This window comes from Mesocricetus auratus, unplaced genomic scaffold (assembly GCF_017639785.1).
Source record: "Mesocricetus auratus isolate SY011 unplaced genomic scaffold, BCM_Maur_2.0 Super-Scaffold_100014, whole genome shotgun sequence".
Taxonomy (NCBI): domain Eukaryota; kingdom Metazoa; phylum Chordata; class Mammalia; order Rodentia; family Cricetidae; genus Mesocricetus; species Mesocricetus auratus.
Window position 1 is genome coordinate 20,869,386 of NW_024429197.1, and position 12,149 is coordinate 20,881,534.

Below are 12,149 nucleotides of genomic sequence, written 5' to 3' on the forward strand. Positions count from 1 at the left end.
GAAAATGGATAACTAAATCATGCTATATTCGTGCAATAAATTACTAAAGAGAATGGAAATTATCTTATTGGAGCATGGTTACATGTAACTAATTGAGGGGAGCTCACAAACTTAATGTTGAACACGTTTTTCACTGTGTTATCTGAAAGTGTGTTGTACCCCTAGATATTTGAGTATATGCCTCCTAATAATGATATCCTGTGCAAATTAAAGGTATTTTCATGCCACCTAAGGTCAACCTGTTCTCAGTTGCTACAGGTTATTGCAAAAATATCTTGTGTTGTTCTGGGACCTGTTTGTTTGAGACCAGGTCTTGCTATGAAGCCCAAGCTGGCCTTGAACTTGAAATCCTCCTGCTTCAGCCTCCTGAGTGCTGTGACTGCACAGCACACGGTTGCTTTTCCTTTTAAATCAGAACCCGACCCTGAGTTTATGAGCTGCATTTTGTTATGATACCTGTTTGCTTGTTTAGTTTGGAATAGTGCCTCTAATTTTCTGCTCTAGTACGCTCACTTTTTGAAGGACTCAGTTAATTTTTGCTAGGAATTTCTATTAAAAAAAAATTAGGGCCAGGTGTTGGTGGCACACGCCTTTAATCCCGGCACTTGGGAGGCAGAGGCAGGAGAATCTCTGTGAGTTCGATGCCAGCCTGGTCTACAGAGTGAGTTCCAGGACAGCCTCCAAAACAATACAGAGAAATCCTGTCTTGAAAAAAAAAATTAGGGCTGGAGAGATGTCTTAGAGGTTAAGAGCACTAGCAACTCTTTCAGAGGTCCTGAATTCAATTCCCAGCAACCACATGGTGACTCACACCCATCTGTAATGAGATCTGTTGTCCTCTTCTGGCCTGCAGGGACACATGCAGGCAGAACACTGTATACATAATAAATAAATAAAAATTTAAAAATTTTAGCTGGGCATGGTGGTGCACACCTTTAATCCCAGCACTTGGGAAGCAGAGGCAGGAGGAGCTCTGTGAGTTTGAGGCCAGCCTGGTCTACAGCCAGAGCTGTAACACAGAAAAGCCCTGTCTCGAAAAGCAAAAAAAAAAAAGATTAATTTTTATTATTTTATGTGTATGAGTGTTTTTTTAAAATTCATGTACATCTGTGCACCAAGTGGGTGCCTAGTGTATGAGGGGGGTGGTGAGCCTCCATGTGGGTGCAAGGAATCAAATCTGCATCCTTTGCAAGAATAACAAGTGCTCCTAACCACTAAATCCATTTTCCATCCCTGGATTTTAACTTTTTTTTTAACTGTTTGAGAAACTGGAAGTTGGGCTGGTGAGATGGTTCAGTGAATTAAGGCACTTGCTGCCCAACCTGATGACCTGTGTCCAACCCACAGGACTCACATGGTGGAGGGACACAATCTACTCCTACTAACTGTCCTCTAACCCTCACATGTATGCCACACACAAACACACGCACACACAAAACAAACAAGATGTGTCTAAAGGGGAAAGGGAAACTGGAAACTAAGACTTGAGACTTGAAGGAGGACTGTTCTGCCATTGTGGGGGAAATGGTGAGGAATTTATACAAAATACTGAGGCTGTTCACTAACAGGAGAAACATGTATCCTCAGCCTGGTGATAGTTATTCACATGGACACACCTACTGAAGATTTGTGCTTTAATGTACTAACTTGATCTAGTAGCTGGGCCTATTTTAAAAAATAAAATTTATTTTTTTGTATAGGTGTTTTGTTTGTATATGTGTCTGTGTGCATTATATGTGGTACCATGGAGGTTAACAGTACCTCTGGGGCTGGAGTTAAAAATAGTAGTTAAAGACGTAAATAAGAAAAAAAATACCAGAAAAAAATACATAAATAAGATGGGTGCTGGGAATCAAATCCAGCAATCTCTCCAGCCTTACCTGGAAAGTTTAAAAAATATATATTATAATATAATTACAGCATTTCTCCCTTCTCTTTTCTCCCTCCAAGTGGGAGTATTTTTAATAGACAAGGCTCAACATTAATATTGGCTTGCCCTGAAAGCTCAAATGACAGACATTGTTTTGTATATACAGAAAAAGATATTGAGGAAAAAACATGGGGTGAATTATTTATCGTTCCTTCTGTCACCTGCCGCTGGTCAGAACCAAAGACATTTTGTTTACTAAAGTCTTGAATCCCACTTAGCTGTAAAAAGTGCTAGCAAGGCCACAGCCCTAGGTTTGTAGCCACTACTACTAGAAGATGTGCCCAAAAGTCCATTTTCCGCCAGGCATTGTAGCAGCAAAGGCCTATAATCCCAGAAGGGAGACAGAGTTTAAGGACAGCCTGGGCCTCATAGTAAGATGGTTTCAAAGAAAGAAAAGGAAGAGGGATGGCTCAGTTGATAGAGTGTTTGCCTAACATGCCTGAAGCCCTGGGTTCAATCCCCAGCACTTCATAATCTGGTCATGGTGGTGCACACCTATAATTCCAGCACTATAATCAAGAGGTTGGGCAGGGGATTCAAAGTTCAAGACCTTCGTTGGCTATATATTGCATCGTGTATATTGCTCATATTCTAGGCTATGTGAGACCCACATTTTTAAACACCTTTTAGTAGTCATCCCTCTATAGATCAAGAATGCTAAGGAGGCGGTGTCCAGATGCCTCAGTGGTTAAGAGCACTTACTTACTGCTCTTGTAGAGGACCCGAATTTAGTTCCCAGCATCCATAGGGTGACTTGAAACTGTAACTCCAGTTCCAGAGGGTTCAGCCCCCTCTTCTGACCTCTATTTGCATGTGAAACACAGGCAGACATGTGTGCACATTAAATTAAAAAATAATGTTGACGAAATTTATTTCCTATTTTCAACCGAGTTGTGAAATTCCCAATAGTTGCCTTTAACAATGATATCTGCCTGAAACCCATGGTAACCAGAATGGATACCAAGATCTTTGGGGATGTATAATTGGGAATAGGGTACCAAATAAATGGCAAATGGCTAAAGTCCCACTTCATCCATATAGCTAAAATTTCCCCAGCCTTGGAGACAGACATTAGAGATAGAAACGAAGCCTTGCATTTGGCTGCTGGGCCTGAGCTAGTGGGCAGATTCTTAGCCGACTCAGCTAAGGCCAGGCTGCTGTTCAGACAGGGGAATTTACAGCCCTGCTGGTGCTCATGTGCCTCTCACTCCTTGCCTTCTCCAAAGGGAGTGACTGTACAAAGTGAATTCTAATTCCTGGGTGTTTGTGATTCCCTTGTCCAGTTATCTGGTGAGACAGTATGGAGCCCAGGTAATGAAAGGTTTGCCTAAGAAGGCCTCACCCAACAGGACCTTCAGCCTCCCTGACAGATCTTCAAGTTCCTGAGTGGCGTCTTGTCGGTATCTTTAGATCTTTTCCCTCAGGCATGCTGGACTCACTGGAGAGGGTTTTTTCAGATATACCTATGGAATGTAGACCAGATGGGACATTCTGGGAAGGAGCCTTGGAGTCTTAAGTTCTTTGTGTATGGTTTCATTTATCCTTACCCCATCCAATCTGCATGTTCAGAGCAAAACCAGTCCTCCTCAGTGTCTGGTGTCCATTAGTTGTGAGTCCCCTCTGAGATGACATCTCCGCCTCCTGGGAAGACAAAGAGGACTGCCATCTTTCTACAGAGCACAGGGAGGCTGGGAATCGGTGCTACTTCAACAGTGCCTCATGAGAATTCTGCTGCTGCCATCGCTTTCACTCCCCACGTTCAGTATATCCCAGGCGATCTGTCTCTAGCGAAGATGGCTCCTTCTGCCTCTTCTTGACGCTTGCGTAGGGTTTCAGCCTTTTCAGAACACGAATCTATCTAGCATCCACCTCCGTTTGCCAGTTTCCAAAAACTTGCTTTTCTCCTTTCCCATTCACCTTGTCCGTAGATTTATATCCATGAATAAAACTGCTGTCTAGAGAAGATGAGGAGGGATAATCCTGCTTACCCCCCATGTGCTAGTGACACCGCTCCTTTAAAGAGAAAAGGCTCCCATAATGACTGTGGAGTCTTCAGGGGATGGAAAGATACCTATAAGCTGAATAGAAACTAGGCTTGCCTGAAATGCCAGCACTTGAGTCTGAGGCAGGAGGGTTGCTGTGAGTTTGAGGTTGTCGCAGGCTCAATGGGAAGATCTTGTCTCAAAAATAAGTAAAAATAAACCAAGCAAATTCACTGGAAGCAGAATCTCAGAAGCAGTGTAACCGTGACTCTAACGGATGATGTTAACTGTTAGGAGCTTATCCTTTCAAATGCTGAGGTCGTCCGGTGTCTAAAATACAAATTGTTCCGTGGGTAGCTTGGTGAGTTGTCTTTCCAGGATGTGCCGCCTATCGCAGGCCCATTAAATACAGATTTCAAGGACACTATTGTGTGGGGAGGGTAGTGAGACTGGTTAGACACGATGGCTCACTTCACAGGAGAGGGTGACTTCCAGCTCATTGTTCACACATTCGGGGACTGACCTGGGTTATCTCAGAAGCAGCCCCCGAGACAAAGAAGGGCACACAAGTCGCTTATTCGTGAGACTCAGGAAACACCAGAGGGAAGTGGAGGAAATGAGACAAGGAATGAAGACTGTGAGAAAAGGGTTATTATTCTTAGGTAGTTGTGTGTGTGACGTCATTAGATGCTTCATCCCTCCGCCTTCTCTTTTTTCTTTCTTTCTTCGAAACCATCTTACAATGAGGCCCAAGCTGTCCTTAAGCTTTCTGTCTCCCTGCTGGGGTTATAGGCCTCTGTTATCATGAGTGGCAGGAGATGGACTTTCAGTCACAACATTCTTTTCCTTCTAGTGGTGTGGCTAGACCAGACCTAGATCTAGCCACGGCCTTGCTAAGAAGGGACTCTACAAACTTTATTTTTTATTTTAAAAAGCTTTTTGTGCGTGGGTGTTCTGCCTCCATGTTTGTTCACTCATCCTTGGGACAACTCATTAGCCCCTGAATTACAAATTTTCAAATGGATCACTTAACCTAAAAGAGAGACTATTTTAACTTTATTTTTAAGTTATTTTTTAATGTACTTTTTTTTTAGACAGTATTTCTCTGTGTAGCTTTGGAGCCTGTCCTGGAACTCGCTGTTGTGGACCAGGCTGATCTTGAAATCACAGAGATCCGCCTGCCTCTGCCTCCTGAGTGCTGGGATTAAAGGGGTGCACCACCAACTCCCGGCCTGGCTAATTTTTTTAAATGTACTTTTTAACATTAAAATGTTTTAATCATTTCTAACATGATAAAGATCCTTCCTATAGACATTTAAACTTCTTTTCTGAATTATGTCAAAACAATATGCAGTTAAGAAACAGGGAGGAGAAGTGTGATGAGCATGCAGAGGCCATTACACAGGAAGCAGGTAGCACGATGACTTGTGCCTCGCAGCGTGGGGCCTGGTACTACACCAGAGCATCTGTGAAAGTCAGTTTCTTCTACCTGCAGAAGCCTCTTAAAACGGAGAAGCAGGTCCAGGGTCCTTGCTGAAAAAAGGTTATTATAGATACATCAGTTGTTAGGTTCTTTTGTTAAAAAGCTGAATTTCTTGGCTACAATGTTTTAGATCTGAAATGCTTTCCTACTTATAGGAGATAAATTATTGTCTTTTGAATTCGTTTATTAAAATGAAACAGCAAGCTGAAACATCATTCAGTTTTAGTTCCTAGTTCAAACACCCTTAGGAGATCATAGCTTGCTTTCAGAGAGTGTTGTATTTACTTTGCTTAATTTGTACATATTAGCAACCTAATATGCATTCTCCTTAATACGTATGTTTTATGTAAATATGAGTATGTGCTCATATATATATAGTTCTGACATGTATGTCTGTGTGCATGTGTGTTCGAATGCACTTTCCCTGGTGTGCCTATTTGTATGTATATATGGATAGTGAGGTAATTTTAGGCTGAATCATGTAAAATTACTCTTTTGTATGTCAAAACTGGTCAAATATCAGGAACTTCATATGGTTTAATTTAACACATTTTTTCTATTTGGCCCAAACTGATTCCAAACTTGCAATCCTCCTGCCTCGGCCTCTTGAGTGCTGGGATTACAGATATATGTCACTACAATTGTTCAAATAAACAATTTTTTTCTACAGGTCACTTTTTCTTTTATTTGTTTTTTTTTTGAGAAAGGGCTTTAGCCCAGGTTGCTTCAAACTTCTTTTGTGACCAGATCCTCCTGCCTCCACCTTCCAAGTGGTAGAGACCAGTTTTCTCATTAAAAAGTTTTAATGAAATCTACTTTAAGATTGCATGATATTGTCAGGTATGTGATGTTTGCCCATAATCCCATCAACAGGAGGTTGAGGCTAGAGGACTGTCTCGTGTTCAAGATCAACCTGGTCTACAGAGTGAAATCCTGTCTTTAAAAAAAAACAATTTTGGGGGAGGAGGAAACAGAGAGAGAGAGAGAGAGAGAGAGAGAGAGAGAGAGAGGGAGGGAGGGAGGGAGGGAGGGAGGGAGGGAGGGAGGAAGGGAGGGAGGGAAGAGGAGGAGGAAGAGGAGGAAGAGGAGGAGAAAGAGGGAGATTATACACCATTTTGCAGAGCAGCTGGTACACACTGTATTAGGGATGTGTGGGGCATTCTCTAACTCCTCCTTGTGACAGCCAATTTAGGTACACTGTGCACCTTAGGCACCTCATTCTTTGCTTGTGCATTTGACTTTCCCTCTGTGCCATGTCTAATCATATCTTTTGCCCATTTTCCCCACTGAAGACTTTTTTCTTTTCCTTTACTTCCAACACTTTTTTTTTTTTTTTGGTTTTACGAGACAGGGTTTCTCTGTATTGTTTTGGAGGCTGTCGGTCCAGCCTGGCCTCGAACTCACAGAGATCCGCCTGCCTCTGCCTCTCGAGTGCTGGGATTAAAGGCGTGCGCCACTACCGCCCGGCTACTTCCAACACTTTTTTTTTTTTTTTTTTTTTTTGGTTTTTCGAGCTTTGGAAGGCTGTCCTGGAACTCACTTTGTGGACCAGGCTGGCCTCGAACTCACAGAGATCCACTTGCCTCTGCCTCCTGAGTGCTGGGATTAAAGGCGTTCGCCACCAACGCCCGGCCCTACCAACACTTTTACATAGTTGAAGTTGATCTGAGATTAGTAGACAGTAATTGTGTGTTCAATTCCCAGAACCCTTGTAAAAACCAAAAACCAAAAACCTGGTGCAGTGTATATACCTGTAATTCCAGAGACAGGAGAATCCTAAGGTCTCAATGGCAGGTTGACCCAACCTAATCAGAGAACTAAGGAGACCCTGTCTCAAGCCCCCTGCCCCCAACTCTTTCTAGGCTATTGCCAAGTAGTCCAGATTCTGGGGTCTCGAGCTCTGGGGCAACAGCTCCATTGTATGCTCTCCAGAGTTCATTGCTGGCGTGAACTGGTTCAGAAGGGCTTCAAACGCATGGGAATGACCACACCAATTTTTATTTATTTTTTATTTTTGTTTTTCTTTTTTTGAGACAGGGTCTCTCTACATAGCCCTGGCTGCCCTGAAACTCACCACGTAGACCAGACTGGCCTGAAACTTACAGAGACCTGTCTGCCTCTGCCTCCTGAATGCTTAGATTAAAAGTCTGTACCATCATGACCAGCCTACCACATATCTTAAAAAATCACCCCCCAACCCCCCACACCCTGCACAAACAAATAAAAATTAAAAATATTTTCAGTCAACCAGGGCCCCCTAGATGACTCAGCATGTGAAGCACCTGCCACTCAAGCTGGACCCCTGAGCTCAATCCAAGAACTCATGTAAAGGACAGATCTGATTCCACAAAATCATCCCCAACCTCCATACATGTGCCACGGCATATGTACCAGCCCTCCCCTAAACAACAGAGTAAAAAAAAAAGTCAACCACTAATTACTTTGTTTCAGAAAGACCATTTCAATGCTTTAAAAAAATGTAGTACAAGCAGAAGAATCTGGATTCGGATCCCCAGAATCCAAGTGAAACCTGGGTGCAGTGAAACATCTCTAACCCTAATGCTGGGGAGAAGGTGAAGACAGGTAGGTTCCAGGAGTTCACTGTACAGACAAAGAGGTGAGCTCTAGGTTCGGGGAGAAGCTGTGTCCCAATCAGGTGTAGAGCAATAGAGGGAGGCACCTAGCATTAACTTCTCCCCTCCATAGATGCATGTGTGGGCAAGTGTACCCACACACATTGTGTGCATCAATTCACCATATACACCAAATGGACCGCTGGGTGTGATGGCAAAGGTTTGTAATCCCAGCACTCAGACACACAGACAGGAGGAGTGTTATAAATTCAAGGCCAGCCTGGGCTAAGTAGCAAGATTAAAACTGAAAACAAGCAAGCAAACAAAAAAACCCAACTAAGGACCAGTGAAATCATTCAGTAGGAGGTGCCTACTGCCAGGCCTGATGACTTGAGTTTGATCCCAGGACCCATAAGGAAGAAAAAGAGACCGAACTTCCAGAAGCCATCATCTCACTTCCACACACACACACACCGTTTGCACAGTTGTGGCATGTGTGTGCATACCCCTCAAATAAATCTTTTTTTAAGATTTATTATGTATACAGTATTCTGTCTGCATGTATCCCTGCATGGCAAAAGAGGGCACTAGATCTCATTACAGATGGTTGTGAGTCACCATGTGGTTGCTGGGAATTGAACTTTAACCTCTGAGCCATCTCTCCAGTCCCTCAAATAAACTTCTGAAAATGTAATTTAAAACTTCTAAATCTGAAATACAAAAAATAGGTTATAATTTTTGTCAGGAGTGTCCTTCTATATTTCCTAAATCAGTTTTATAAATTTCTCCCAAGTTTGTCTTCACATTTCATTTTAGACCAATGAACATTTCTGGCAGGTCAGGGATCTGAGGATTAACTTCTCAGATTGTCTTTAAATTGTCTTTAGTGAATTAGAAGGGAATGTAATGAAAGTTTTCACTCTAACCTTTTGTTTACATAGGAGAGGTCTAATAAAAATGTTAGTTGGCCCATTTCTAGAAATGATGTTTTAAGTAAATATATGACTTTGCTTTGTTATGATAGAATAAACTAGTGCAAACAGGTGTCAAATTTTACAATGAATTTTGGACCATAAAATCTATCACATATTATATGACCTGCCTCATAACAATATGATATAGCTAACATAATGAACTGTACAAGTTATTAAGATTGTGTTTTGATCTGAAGGATAGGGCTCAGTCAGTATAGAATTTGCTGTGCACACATGGTGTAGACATGAAATAGATTCCCCAGAACACATGTAAAAAAGCTACACACAGCCCAGCATAGTAACACAGGCCTTTAATCCCAATACTTGGGAAGAGAGACAAGCAGATCTGGGTGAGTTCAAGGTCATCCTGGTCTGTATATCAAGTTTCAGGTCAGCAATGGCTATATAGTAAGACCCACCCCCACCCCCAACCTCAAACAAACAAAATCAAACCCAAATGGTGCCCTGTGTTTGATTTCAGTGGCTGGAGGAGGCTGAGACAGACCTGTTTCTATGGCTCACTGGGAGACCCTGTCCTAAGAAAAAACATGGATGAAACCTGAGGAATGACACCTTAGGCTGACCTCTGACCTCTACATACACGTGCACTAGTGTGGATTCACACGGTAGTGTTTTAGTTTAGCTTAAAAATAGACTTTCACTCATTACCACTGCTGCCGTCACCGAAAAACGGTTTGCTATTATTTCTCACTTGATTTATTGCACCCTTGCATCTACCACAGGTTATACTACATAGAGCAGAGGTCTGATTGTGCTAAAAACAGAAGTTTGAGGCTAGAAAGATGGGTGAGAGAGTGAAGGCACTTGCTGCTAAACCTGGTGACCTGAGCTTGAGTCCCAGAATTCACGTGGTTAAAGGAGGGAACCAATTCCCACAAGTTACCCTCTGACTTCCATATGCATGCTGTGACTGCATTGTGCGCGTGTGTGAACATGAACACATACACACAATAAAAACAAATGTATACAAATAGAAGTAGGATAATGCTGATTCTTAGTTCCAAACCTTTCAGTGGCACCCCATATCTTTCAGAATAGTCACAATGTTTTTAGCATGGTTTGCCTCACATAATACTGAAGTCTTCCATCTAACTACACGTGCTCCCATCTCAGGGACAGTCTTTCTTTGTTGTTGTTGTTTGTTTTTGGAGACAGGGTTTCTTTGTGTAGCCCTGGCTGTCCTGGAACTCACTTTGTAGCCACACTGGTCTTGAACTCAGAGATCCACCTGCCTCTGCCTCCCAAGTGCTGGGATTAAAGGGGGGGTGGGGACACACACTACTGCCTGGCTAGGGCAATCTTTCTATAGATAGCCACGACCTGACTCCTTTCAGATCTCTGTTGCACTTAGAGCATCGCATCTGAGGGCACCTTCTCAGCTGCCTTCAGTGAAGCAGCCCCCACTGCATATAGATCTTCTCAGGATAGTCACAATGGGATATCTTTTATCTTTCCTTTCTCCTCATTACTAGTTTGAAATTGCACATTCCTGTTCTTTCAGTGGTTACCTGAGTTACAGCATGCATTGAAAACTCTCATAAGGTTACTTACACACACTCTGGCATGTGTGTACACACGAATGCGCACACATACACACAAATGTCAATGAGCCTTCAAATAAATTTCCAGGTATCTGCCAAAATAATCCACGTTATATTTTATTTCTTTATACTAAAGAAATGTTAGTTTTTGTGCCCCTCCTGGGACCTGGGTTGTTGAATTAAGAGCCTCAGGCAGGCTGCCTAAGTGCCCTAATATCACATGAAATTACACCGACAGCTTGGTCATCTCTAAGTCTTCACTTGACATTGTAACTGAAAGCTTATGTTTAGGAAGCCAAGTACTTACAATTATAATGTTTTTTTCTTTTCTTTTTCTTTGGGGGGGGGTTGAGACAGGGTTTTTCTGTATTGCTTTGGAGCCTGTCCTGGAACTTGATCTGTAGACCAGGATGGCTTCGAATTCAGATATCCACCTGCCTCTGCCTCCCTACTGCTGGAACTAAAGGCATGTACCAACAACAACTGCCTACAATTATAATGCTATCTGCTAAAGAAGACACAGATTTAATTTTTCTTGTAAGGTGACTTTGGAGACAATAAGTAAATAAATAGATAAAAAGCCCAAAAATGGAATAAAAAGTGCTCACACTCTAACAACCATTGGGAAACCAATGACTAGCATTCGGAGCCTACCTCTGAATGGCACATGGTGTCTGCCCAGGAGATAACTAACTACTGCTGTGAAACAGACTACTTAGTAAGATAGAAACCAGCTGGTCCCTTAGGTATGGCCAGCACCACACACAAACTGGCCCATGAGATAGAACTAAAACTGGTTTTACCGGCTCCAAAGACCTTCCACCCCCTTCCAGCCCTGCAATCCCTTCTCCACCAGATGTGGTTGGACAGCAGCGCGTTTAATAAACTCTCAACTGCCGATTTCTGTCTTTTTTTTTTTCCTTCAAATTCATTAGCAGTCCAAGTGCTACTGTCTTCAACTCAATGAATGGGCAGTCAGAGATGTCCTTGACCCAAGATCACAGCCCAAGACAGGAAAAAATTTGCAGCTCGGAGATTCCTCCCTGTGTTGTTCTACTTCAATCCCCCCCGTGCCCCCTCTTTAAGGGGCCTTTGAGGTCCTAGTCAGGTAAAGAGGATCTCCTACATCCATCCCAACTCGTTATCCTTCCTCCCACCTTCTGTGAGTACATAACGAAAGTTCAATTTTCCAGCTAGCTAAGTAAAAGCTGTTTCTAACTTGGATAAACTTTCTGGATACCGCCTTTCCAGTTTTTGCTCTGGTGAGCCTCTGCTATCTCACCATCTCTTAGATATCTTAAGATGGGTTCAGTTTTCTCCAATGTTGGCCGAACCTTTAAAGAGGTAAGTTAAAACGAGGCACCGAGGAAGGCTAATCCAGTCGGACTGGCGACTTTTAAGAGGTGATTGGGTCACAGAGACACCAGGCGCTCCCCCCAGCTGCGGGCACACAGGAGACACCCCGTGAGACTATGGGAAGAAAGGGACCTTGGCCTCCAGGACCGTGAGAAAACATTCCTTTTGTTTAAGCCACCCGGTGTGCGGTGTTTTATTTTTTTAGGGCAGCCTTAGCAAACTAATACATGCCTTTAGGGACATTAAAAATACATATCCCGGAATTTTGTTTTTAAGTTTATTGTTTTCT